Source organism: Sinocyclocheilus anshuiensis, unplaced genomic scaffold (genome assembly GCF_001515605.1).
Source record: "Sinocyclocheilus anshuiensis isolate Anshui unplaced genomic scaffold, SAMN03320099.WGS_v1.1 scaffold964, whole genome shotgun sequence".
Taxonomy (NCBI): Eukaryota; Metazoa; Chordata; class Actinopteri; order Cypriniformes; family Cyprinidae; genus Sinocyclocheilus; species Sinocyclocheilus anshuiensis.
In genome coordinates, this window is record NW_015552666.1 from 48,217 (window position 1) to 60,206 (window position 11,990).

Consider the following 11,990-nt stretch of genomic DNA (forward strand, 5'->3'; position numbering starts at 1 on the left):
ACATCTCTTACCCTGCGTATGCAAATCTTTTAGGCATTATTTTACCTTCATAGTACATCACTAGACTCTGTGCTGTGAAGACGCTTGTGGGCGTTCATTCCTACTGCTGTCGCTCTTGTTATTGGTAGACTGCACGTCTGGACATATAAAATGCAATCACAAACTATATATTACTGGTAAAACTAAGATATCATTCTATTATGACTAGGAATTAGACTTAAAAGAAATAAAAGTACCATTCTGCTGTTGGAGAGTGTTGTTATATAAACTACAGAAGTGCTTGTGCATTAAATCATTAACCGGTGCTAAACTGCTCACTGCATCATGTAATTAACAACTCGAACCATCAATGCATGAATCAAACTCACTTAGACAGCCAACGGTTTCTTTTCCACGCGTCATTTTTTTATATCCATGTATGTGGTTACAGTAAAATCATATAAAACAGTAAAATCGCTCAGGAAATCTGTCCCGTCTTGCCTGCACTCGAGACGGTGACGTGTGAGCGCCACTGACAGATTCTTCACTCCTATTGGTTGTCGCTCACGAAATTCGCTGTTCATTTACATAAAGTTAAACATTTCTTAACTTTTGTTGCTTGACTCGCATCGCTGGACACGCCCACATTCTGTCGCCAACGGTCACTGTCGCTCGTGTCGCCGGAAGTCACCAGCTCTCCATTGAAAATGAATGGGAGCATGTCGCTTTGTCGCTGGCAGTGTGAAGCCCCGTTGAACTTGAAACTTCCGCGTCTTCATGGAGCGCAGGTCATGGTTGCTTAGCAACGGCAGACGCCTCCAGAGCGCAAGCGCCCGAACGCTTTGGAAAAAAGCAGAAAGCGGCGCACCTAGCGTTTTCCACGCGTTTTTAGGCGCGACATGTGAACGGCCCCTTATAAGGGAAAACACGATTCCTAACACCGTGTCTACACCGGACGCGAGTGGCACAGCGCACAAAATACTATAGAACCACTTATCTATAATAGAGATTTATTATATATAGATCAGTCTATAGAACTCATTATAATCAGTGATGCTGTCTACACTGGATGCGGCGCGACACCACAAATCCCCGACAGTAAACTGCTGGCGCGTTCTATTTATGACGTGCTGACACAAATTTCAAATGATTTTCAAGGGTCGCTTTGTCGCGTCCAGTGTAGACAGACTTTAGCTGATGCGGCACGGTGCGACACGTCCGCTGTAGACACGGTGTAGAGGTTGCCTGTTACATCCTACAGTACATAAAATTTAACTTACCACATAAACAGAGCAAGGAGAGATGACTGAGGACCATGGCGAATGATTTGCAGATCCTCAGTACCACTGACAAACATATAACCTTGTAAAATGTGTGGCAAGTACTGCCGCTCCATAGTATAAACAGAGTAGTGATCACGAATCTCGAAAGTGAAACTAAAAGCGATCAAAAGCACGATGCCAGTTTCAATGCCAGGTATAATAGCGGCTCCCTGATGCAGAAATATATATGTAGAATAATTACCCAATTATATAACTGCGAGGAAAAATATTGAAATATATATTTTCCTCCCATCTAGTATTTATTCCCTTAAGGGGTTCCGCCTACACGTCATTTTCTTTCCGAACACGGTATTGGGATGGGGGGGTATCACGATGCCGGCTCAACATCGTGATGTCTATCAGCCATCGGCGATGGACGATGGCATCGTCTATCGGCCCAACCCTAGTATCAAGTATCATGTATATCCAAGTATCAAGCATATCAACAAACATTAAGCATCAAAAACTACTTTTCAGCCTTGATAATAACAAGAACCATTATTAATATTGGAGCGCCAATAACAACTGATAAAAAAACTGAGCACCAAATCAGAATGATTTCTGAAGGATCATGTGACACTAAAGACTGGAGTAATGACTGCTGAAAATTCAGCTTTGCCATCACAGGAATAAATTACATTTTAAAATATACTAAATAGGAAAAAAGTTACTTTAAATTGAAATAATATTATGCAGTAATACTGTTTTTACTGCATTTTTGATCAAATAAATGCAGGCTTGGTGAGCATAAAAGACTTCTTTCAAAAACATTTAAAAAATTGTGATTATTCTAAACTTTTGACTGGTAGTGTATATAAAGCAGGAATAAAAAAAAGGACATTCCCTATTTCTTCAGTACAGACCGACAGAATAACAAAACCACAAATCATAACTGATGTTCTATAGCGAGTGTTGAATAATTAACAATTCTTTAATAGAACAATAAATCATTCTGATTAAAGCTATGAGGCAGTATCACAAACTGAATGGGGGGAAAAACAGAGTTCTTTATATAAGCATCACTAATGTATGCGCATTGATAAAGAGCGTACGAGATAGAGGGGAATATTAATTAGCTATCAGTGCTACACCATCGAGGAAGGGCAGGAGGACTGGAGTGGGTGTAGGAGACCGTGCAAATGAAAACAAACAGATGTCAGCTTCAATATCTCCATCAAAAGCCTTTTTTGAAAAAAAGAAAGAAAGAAAAAAGAACAAGGTCAGCAAAAACAGACATTAAATCATTATATATAGCCCCACTGAGCAACCCATGAGGAACAGCAGCCATGCTGAAATGAGTCAGAGGTCAAAGTGACACACCAACTCAAACAGCTAAAAGGCATCAGGTGATAAGAATATTGTCACAATAAATGCGTATATGATAAAAGCACGCGATTAACCCTTTCACTGTCGTAATACATGGAATCAGCAATAAAGTGGAGATCTATGTGAAAGGTCGCAGGGACATCACGACTCAATGTGTACAAACAGGAACAGTGTAAACCAAATAAACATACCTCAGCATAGAGGGTGATGTCACCTGAATGATGTTTTCCTGTTTTCACTCAGTAAGTTGTGAGGAAAAGCTTCATATAGTGTACACACACACACACACACACACACACACACACACACACACACACACACGGTGTAACCTCTTCAAGAGAAAGTTCTCAAATTACTCTAATGCACACAGAAAACTCACACTAATAAAACCATTTCAAAACACTTCAGCACATAATTATGCATTTATCTAAATTGGGCTGTTCATTTATTCATCTATTCAAAATGTGTGAAACATTTGCAATCCCTGTTTGTGAAGATTTAGTTGGCAGTCATCCACAAACATGGCACTACTTATGTGCATATTTTTGAAGGTAACCTGCACATAGATGTTGCTATTTTTCATGGCTTTTCCAGTAATGATAATGATTGTTTTTTGCTTGTCAATATTCAGACAAGATTCAAAAAGGGGGACAGAAGTAAATCATATAATAATAAATCAACTTTAAATTAATCAATAAACAATAACAAAAAGTGTTTAATAAAATGAATGTGAACTTTGAAGTACAGGCTTACTTACAGTGGGCGCAAACAAACTCTTTAAATGTCTCTGTCATTATATACGAAAATATATAAAAGATTGGTATTTTTTTCAAACAAATTAATGCAATTCATATACATTTTAGGTCATTTTTACTTCATACATGCTTACATAAGCATTCACATCCTGGTGCACTCAAGTGCAGGAAAAAAGTAATTGAGTTTCATTATTCTGGATTGTACCTAATTTCTTAACAGACTGTGTGGAAAAAAATCTGTTAAATCATAAAGCAGACTTAGTGAAGTGAGCTGTAGCTATGAGTGATAGCCTTGCTATACAATATAGTCCTCATCAACTAATATTATGAGCAATGCTCTGCATTACACTCAATAATCTAAAATGAACTTCACATGTAAAGTGCAAAACATAGATTTAACAAAAAGACAGAAGCTTAGAAGGACAAATCCATTTAATAATACTATTTTCCTGATAATCATAACATGAATATATAATGACTTCATATAATATAATGAACATAATTTCCTTCTAAAAAGTATACTAAAAGCAGTCAGTCTAAAAGCAATTGTTAGGTACATTCAGTCCTTGCTTGCTTTCACAAGTCTCCAAAATCATTAACTGTGTGTGTGCACACTGAGATTTTGGACTGTGCACATCACATCTCCGCTATTCGCATTTGCTTCAGCATATGGCTCTTGTTATCAACGCACACATAGCATAAAGGAGATAAGAGACTTTCCGAAAATCTTAAATGTGTCTTAATTGGCCGGTCAGGTTAATGTTTCATCTGATGCCATATTATAGCATCTAAGAAATCTGAGAACACCTGCGATATTTAGGTCTGGACATGTGAAGACGGCATGACTGACACTTTGACTGTGGCCTCACTATATGTATGATCGTGATGCCCTTTAAGGTAGTTCAGAGTTAATGATTAAACTGACTGAAGCATCACATAGCACTAACAAGTATGTAGGCCAAGGTGTACGAGAAAGACTGTCCCTCTTCAGCAGAATGACCTGGTTGTGAGTATAATGGCCTGTTTATCATATAAAAGAACATGATGTACCGCATGACTAAAGTGGAGAAGATCGCCTTCGAAGTAACATGCACGATCGTTATCTTTTAATCGAAATTGAAAATGGTTTGAAAATATGTTGAGAATTGACTTTGACCTTTTCGAAAACAAATGCAGAGAGCAAAGTCATTGCTGATAACCACAGATTAGCATATTCCATAACATATTGCCAGTGGTTATTGTGTAACATACAGTGGTCATGCTATAGTAACTCTATAACATGTAGCTATGGTGATACTTCAATCGACATGCGTAACTATGGTTCCTTCGCGATAAAAACTTCTAGTAACTGCATAATGCGGGTTGACTTTGTAACTAGTGTGGCATTTAGGCATAGTTAGGTCATAAATTTAAGTAAACAGAGAAAAGCGCCCCAGCCCTTACAGCAGAGGCTGAGGGGCACCTGTACACAGGACAGGACAGAGATGCTGTCAGGGTTTCATAAACCTTCATTAGCTATGGCAATAGACAGATACAGACTCACACGGCAGGAATGCCAGGCCTGGCATGGAGACCATGTGGAAAACACAAGAACACATGCAACATCACATACTAAAGCCCTGTAGAAATGTTCTCCCACTTGGAGCAACCCGGCAAACTGGCTTTGACGGCTATAAAGGCAGAACGATCAGCAGACCCATAAAAACCATAAAAACAGACAGAGACTTAGAGACAAACAGTCCTACACATTTCCTCTATACACATACACACGCTAAGGAAATATGTGTGTATGTGTAATGCGCAGAGCCAGTTGGGTCAGTACGGGTCCAGAACACACAGAAACTGCTGCTGTCCTCACACGAACCCTACTGGAAACACACTGCCAGATTATAACACTGCCACACACTCACACACAAAGTCTCTCTCTCACACACACAACACACAAAATTCCACAAGTACACCACACAAATACAAACTAAGACTCATGCCAAGCAACACTCTATGAGGACATGGTAGTCATTTTACTGTCGGATTCTTTCAGAGATTTCCATTTGCATAGGGTAAAAACATACACACGTTACGTAAATGTATAAGTAATTGTTTATACTAGATGTTCGACCACAGACAGCATTTACACTGACGTGTTGAAATCAAGCTGGTTTATATTTAACCCCAAGAAATGTGGTAATATTCAGGAGAAAAATAAATTCGATCCATGTAGGCCAACATCATCACATCCAAAAATCGCTTCAACATAAACACAACCTTAAAGGGACAGTTCACCCAAAAATGAATATTTGGTCATCATGTACTCACCCACGTGTCATTCCAAACCTGTATGACTTTCTTTCTTCTGTGGAACACACGAGATAATATTTTGAGAAATGCATGTACGGTATATTTTTGTCCATACAATGGAAATCAATGGTAACCAAAACGGTTCGGTTACCAACATTCTTCAGAATATCTTCTTTTATGTTCCACTGAAGAAAAGAAAGTCACACAGATTGAAACAACATGAGGCTGAGTAAATGACCACATAATTTTCATTTTTGGGTGAACCATCCTTTTAATGCAGTGGAGACAACAGCAACATCTCTACTTTTATCTTACTTTAATCTCAGAATTTATTTATTTAGCAATACTTAGTTATTATAAATACTTACAGTTTCAGAAAAAAAAAGGTACAAAGCTGTCACCCTCCAGTTACAAAATATTACAATAGTGCAAAATATAAACTTAAGGTACTAACATGTACCTTTAAGGTCCTATTAGGTACCATTTTGGGGTAAATAAGGTACAAAGATGTAGCTTTTAGAGTACTGTCCCAGTGACAACATTTTTTTTTTCTGACAGTGTATATTAGAAAACTTGTCAAATAAGGGATAAATGTGCATCTCGAAATCTTGATGAGACAGATGTATCACAGTTCAGTGAAGAAGAACCTAAATTGAGTCTGAGCAACATCTACTTCCGATTGGCCAATCGTTGCACCCTGCTGTCAGTTATTTTTGTGTAATAACCACTAAACTTTATAAGTATAATTTATGTATTTACTTGGTATGTATGTAATTAGGGTGACAAGATCCTTCCACTTCCTGATCACCCTGTCTGACTGTATATTATCCCTTAGGCCCTATATATTTAAGGACTATCCAAAGTAACTAGAGGATCTTACAGAAATCAATGCAATGGAAAGAAATTAAAAAATGTAAAAAAAGATCATACCATTTCTGTGTTATTTCAGTCTATTTGACTCTCAGTCCACATAGGTTTAGCTAAGCCATTTATAGCAATGTCAAGCACTGAGCAAATAGTACGAATCCACAGTAGCCGAAGATACGCTGCGCAAAGACATACATTAATCATTTATCATTCCATCATGCTGAAAAACCTCCTCACACTGAACATCAATTATTTCTGAACTGTTAAATTCATCATAAGCAAACAAATATTATTTAAAAAAAGATGCAAAGACAAAGATAGCACTGTAAAACATTAGCCACAGTAAATAAACAAACATCAGGCCAAAACTGTTCAAGTTACATTACAAAAGTCAAATTTAGGCTGTTTACTAATGAGAAACCTGTGAATAGCCTTTTTACGTATTCGTCTTTGGTTACCCTTGCCGTAACGCGACCACTCACTCTGTCCATGCAAAACACGGGGCAAGAACACACACATGACCAGAAAAGTGTAATTGACTCCTCCTTCCTCTTTCCTCCCTTTTTCCCTCCTTCCGTACAGGGGGTCTTTCTACCCTGTGTCCAATCCCAGTGGTCTGCATGCACACACACACACACACATACAGAGCCAACTTCCCCTTCAATGGGCCTCTCTACAGGGCTACAGTCAAGGCCTCACAGCTTCTGCCTAGAGTTACAGAAACTACACACAGGCACACACATTCCAGCCTCTGAAATGAGCACCGCCACAATAACAGCCTAAACATCACAATCCAGTTCCTTTAAACAAAAGGAACATATCATCAGTGCAACCTACATAAAGCGAGACGTGCACAAAGGAAGTCCAGCATGACACAGAATCGATCACGGTTATGAACATAACATACAGGTGCATGGGTATTTTGGACTATATTGAAAATGTAAACATCCAGTATAGGACGATATAGATTTTGCTTCTGCGGTCCATACTGGTCTGAAGCTCAGCAGAAAACAAATCCACTGACTTTCAGTTATTTATCCTGCACTGATAATCAAAAAGACTAACAAAAATAAAGAGAGAGAGAAAAAAATTAGATATGTTTACATATACAGCGTGCATTATAGTTCAAAAGTTTGGGGTTGGTAAGATTTTTAATGTTTTTGAAAGAAGTTTCTCATGCTCAAAAACAAGGCTGCATATAATTGATCAAAAATACAGTAAAAACAGTAATATTGTGAAATATCATAACAGTTTAAAAGAACTGTTTTCTACTTTCATATATTTTAAAATATAATTACTCCTGAGATGGCAAAGCTGAATTTTCAGTAGCCATTACTCCAGTCTTCAGTGTCACATGATTCTTTAGAAATCATTCTAATATATGCTGATTTTGGAGCTCAATAAACATATTATCAATGTTTAAAACAGTCATGCATCTTAATCTTTTTGTGGAAAAAAATTTTTTTTTTTTTTCAGGATTCTTTGATGAATGGAAAGTTCAAAAGAACAGTATTTATTTAAAATAGATAACTTCTGTAAAATTATACAATGTCTCTTTTGATTAAAGGTGTCCTTGCTTAATAAAGAATTTATTTCTTTAAAAAAAGGACTGACCCCAAACTTTCGAACAGTAGTGTTCATACAAAAGACAATGGTACTAAATAAAAGGGAAAGAGGGTTTTGAAATCATTCCAGGGTATCTCATCTCATCTTACATGGTTGCTATCTCATACTATTTCCACTCAAATTAGAAAATCTCAAATCTGAATTTGCTCAACAGAGCATCGTTCCCAAAACAACCACTTCAACCAATTGCATTACAGCCACACAAACACATTATATGATACAACTGGTCCTAGGCACTGCAAACCTATTAGCCAATTCATCATGGGACAAGGGTAACTATTACATTGATTTTTAAGGTCTGCCACCTGACATCAACCTAAACCACTAGAAAATATGAGAATTAATATGACCAGTCATTTACTTTTGACCATGCTTGTCTAACATGCCCTAACTAGTTGTCCATTAGGAACAGTGGAAAAAGACCTAGCCTAGTTCAACCTACATGTTAAACAAACAATGCAAACTACAACAGATTCTCAACATACCAACAGCACAATGTGCTTTCAGGTCCGAGTCACACACTCTATCTCCTATATGACCCACAAAGACATTATGTTAAACAATAGGTTAAAATGCCTCATATAGCAGGGTTATTATTACATTTTATTAGGTTTTTAATAAAGCATTTATAAAGTTTTACTTTTATCATCAGGTTTTATAAAACATACAGGTCTCTCCATCAGGTAAAATACGTAATATGCACATTGTGTTCCAACCATACTGCAAAAAAGACGACAATGTTTATTCTTATGACAGCATAAGATTAATACAAGGAAACAAATTTCAAAATTGTTTAAATTAAACAATAACTTTTCCTTACAATTAAACATTACAGACAAATAAGCAAATGCACAATAGATAATGTATTTATGTATATTTAAATACGCACATATGTGAAAATATATGAATGAAAGTTTAATTTCATTGTAACTATTGAAATGTATATTAACTAATGATCTATTAAACATTATATAATTCAATAATGTTTGGTCATTTTATCAAAGAAAGCTATTATAAAGTGATACGGCAAACACACACACACACACACATGTACAGTGTAGGTATCCGACCTGAATCACTACACTCGTATTGCACGTTTTGTTGTGAATTAGTTACGTACATCTCCGACATAACGGTTCTTGGTAAGAGAAGTTAGCTCAATCTCTAAAGCTGTACATTTAAAAGTGCTGGTAAAACTGTAGAAGCGATATTGTCGCTGTGGCTGATGATGTCGCAGTTGGAAATTACCGCAACAGATGAGCCGATGCGCAGCGATACTATCAAGATAACTCATTACCATTACACGCATTTACATTGCTTTGAATATAATCATTCCTTCATTAGCACGAATTTGCTGCTTTAAGTCATCCTTCAGAACTAACGTTAGCTGTACTCAGAGGCATGCAAAGTTTTCCACGTTGTATAACGTGCCACGGTCGGTGTTTAAATTAACGTACATTCAATCAGTGCAACGAGACAGACGCATCAAAGACACACAACGACTAAATAAACAGGTTTTAAAGTGACAAACGTGTTTTAGCTCAGCAACTACCACACGAACTCTCTCCCTCTCTGGATCTCATGTGCCAGGTTAAAAAAAAAAAACAGTCACTTGAGTAGGTTACCTAACATTAGCAGACTAGCAGCTTTTGTTTTGAATTGCATTAGTGCGCGCACAAGGTTCACTCGGATAAAAGTGTGTGTTAGAGTAAACTGCTCGCTTCGTACCTGCGTGCCACTTTTCCGATCGAACGAGATGTGACTTTTGCTGCTTCACTTCAGCCCGTAACTTGTAAATCTTGGGGGGGGGGGGGGGGCGCCTCGCTCCGCGTCCAGCCGCACCGCAGCCCCGTACTCGCGGTCGAGCCTCTGGAGGAGCTAGTCGACGAGATGCTAACGAATTACGCTGGCTATTGCAGTTTTGCAATCCATCCCGTGCAGATTTGATCGCGAGTCTGTGGATTAATTAAAGACAAAATAATATCACAAAAAATATCGGTCGATTCTGAAAGCACTTCCTCCGCGACCTGTGGGTGATTCGCAGTTTCAGGGCACAAAACAAACTTTGAACCCACGCTGGTTATGACTAAAAATGTTGTACTTGACCCTAAATAGACGGGACTCCGTGTAATTACGCCCCGCTCAGACTCTACCCTGTACAGTGGATTTTCCTCCAATAACGGATCAGACTGTGCTGTGAGAGTGCGTCCGCTGTTTTGGTTGGTGTGACATCCTCTGCCACGCGCGCACTGTTTGGACAGGTCGGTTGTTCGTAAAGCGCGTGGGGACAACTCCCACATTCCACAAGCAAAACACACGCACGAACCCCACTGCTGCCTAGAACGCAGAGCTCAACATTGTGTGCTTGTGTGTGAGTATGCTTAAGAGAAAAATAACATACAAGTTTGATTGTATTAGCCTGATCACACGGGGGAATTCAGTCCTGTGGAACGCAGTGGGAGAAGAAAGGTTCTGTGTCGTGTTTGTGTGCAGGCGTGTGTGTGTATAAGATCTGAGCTGTAATGACTGATGGTGAATGTAGAGATAAAGGAAGAAAAATGTAATGGAGTGACGTAGTGAAAGGAAGATCGTAGAGGCATGAATGGAAGTAAAAGATGCAGAGAGAGGGCCATCTTATGGTTATCCATTGGCTGTTTCCGTCGTCCTCTCACAGGAACATATGGGCTATTGTCTGGAAATATAGAGGGGCACATTTAGGGTACTAAGCATGCTTTGTACGTACATTTAAAACAGCACCGCAAAGAGAAATAAAAGAGATACGGAATATCATAGAACTGGTACAATGTTGTTATACTATTAACACAGTAATACTGTATGTGAATTTATGATGTTTAATCTGGTCTTGTGACCTTCAGAGGATTCTGTCGTGGTGTTCACCTATAAAGGATCCCTCTCTCAATAGGCATCTGCATTTGACTAAGATCATACTTTTGTTCTCCTCTTTCCATTTCCCATGTACAAAATGTTCTGACGGTTACAGTGATATAACAGTTCATAACCTCTCAGAGACTACAAAGATAACTGTGGAATGTGTGCAGAATATAGAATGTTACTTCATGTAGGTCAAAGGTCAAGGGCAGCCAGCCAATCAGGATTCTGTATGGAAATCAGATAAAAACATAGCTTAAAATCATATATAAGCAATACATTTTGTAAGCAGCAATAGTATTAATACAGTATTTTGCTATAAGTTTGATTGCATCATATAATAATTGCTGTTGTGAAAACAATAATAATTGTGTAATAAGTGTAATAATAATAAGTGTAATAATACTTACACTGTGTTCATCGTCCGTTTGATTACGTCTTTAATTGATTTTTCCGTACATTTCTGCCATATGTACATTAACTGACAGTCACCACTGATAAGGTACCACTAAAATTTGTAGAAACTTAATTTGCTGTAAAGTTGCTTTGCAACGATTTGTATTGTGAAAAGCACTATACAAATAAACTTGAATTGAATTAATATCACTGCCATTTTTATGCATTTAGCGATAAATTGTAATCACATTGGCATCCTTCTGCATTTATGATTCAGCAACATGAACTGGATGCAGGTGGTATCAGTAAACAAAACTACTGTAATTAGAAGCTCAGAAGGTTCAAAGTTTAATCTAATAAATAAATTTGAAATTGAAGTGCAAAACAACTACACTAAAAAAGTTGTTGAAGGATTTACTTTGGAAACATTTTTACTCAGAAATTGCTTGTAAATCTCACAGTTACAAAGTACCAGCAAGTAACACATTGATTTAAACATTCTTACATTTTTCAAGTAGAAAAACTAAAACAG

General features: G+C 37.7%; 1 protein-coding gene across 3 annotated transcripts in view; it reads right to left on the reverse strand.

Moving 5' to 3' along the window:
- The window catches only part of LOC107667372 (vitamin D3 receptor B-like), a 19,316-nt gene extending 9,333 nt beyond the window's left edge, over window positions 1-9,983 (reverse strand). The window contains exons 1-2 of one of the 3 annotated variants that reach the window (XM_016459019.1): window positions 9,902-9,983; window positions 2,354-2,483 (exon numbers count right to left, since the gene is read on the reverse strand). The gene's annotated coding sequence lies outside the window, so the exon portion shown is untranslated. Of the gene's footprint in view, window positions 1-2,353; window positions 3,338-9,901 lie in introns of those variants that run through there. The other 2 variants (XM_016459018.1, XM_016459017.1) reach the window with 2 other exon arrangements.
- Between the last annotated feature and the right edge of the window lie 2,007 nt (window positions 9,984-11,990).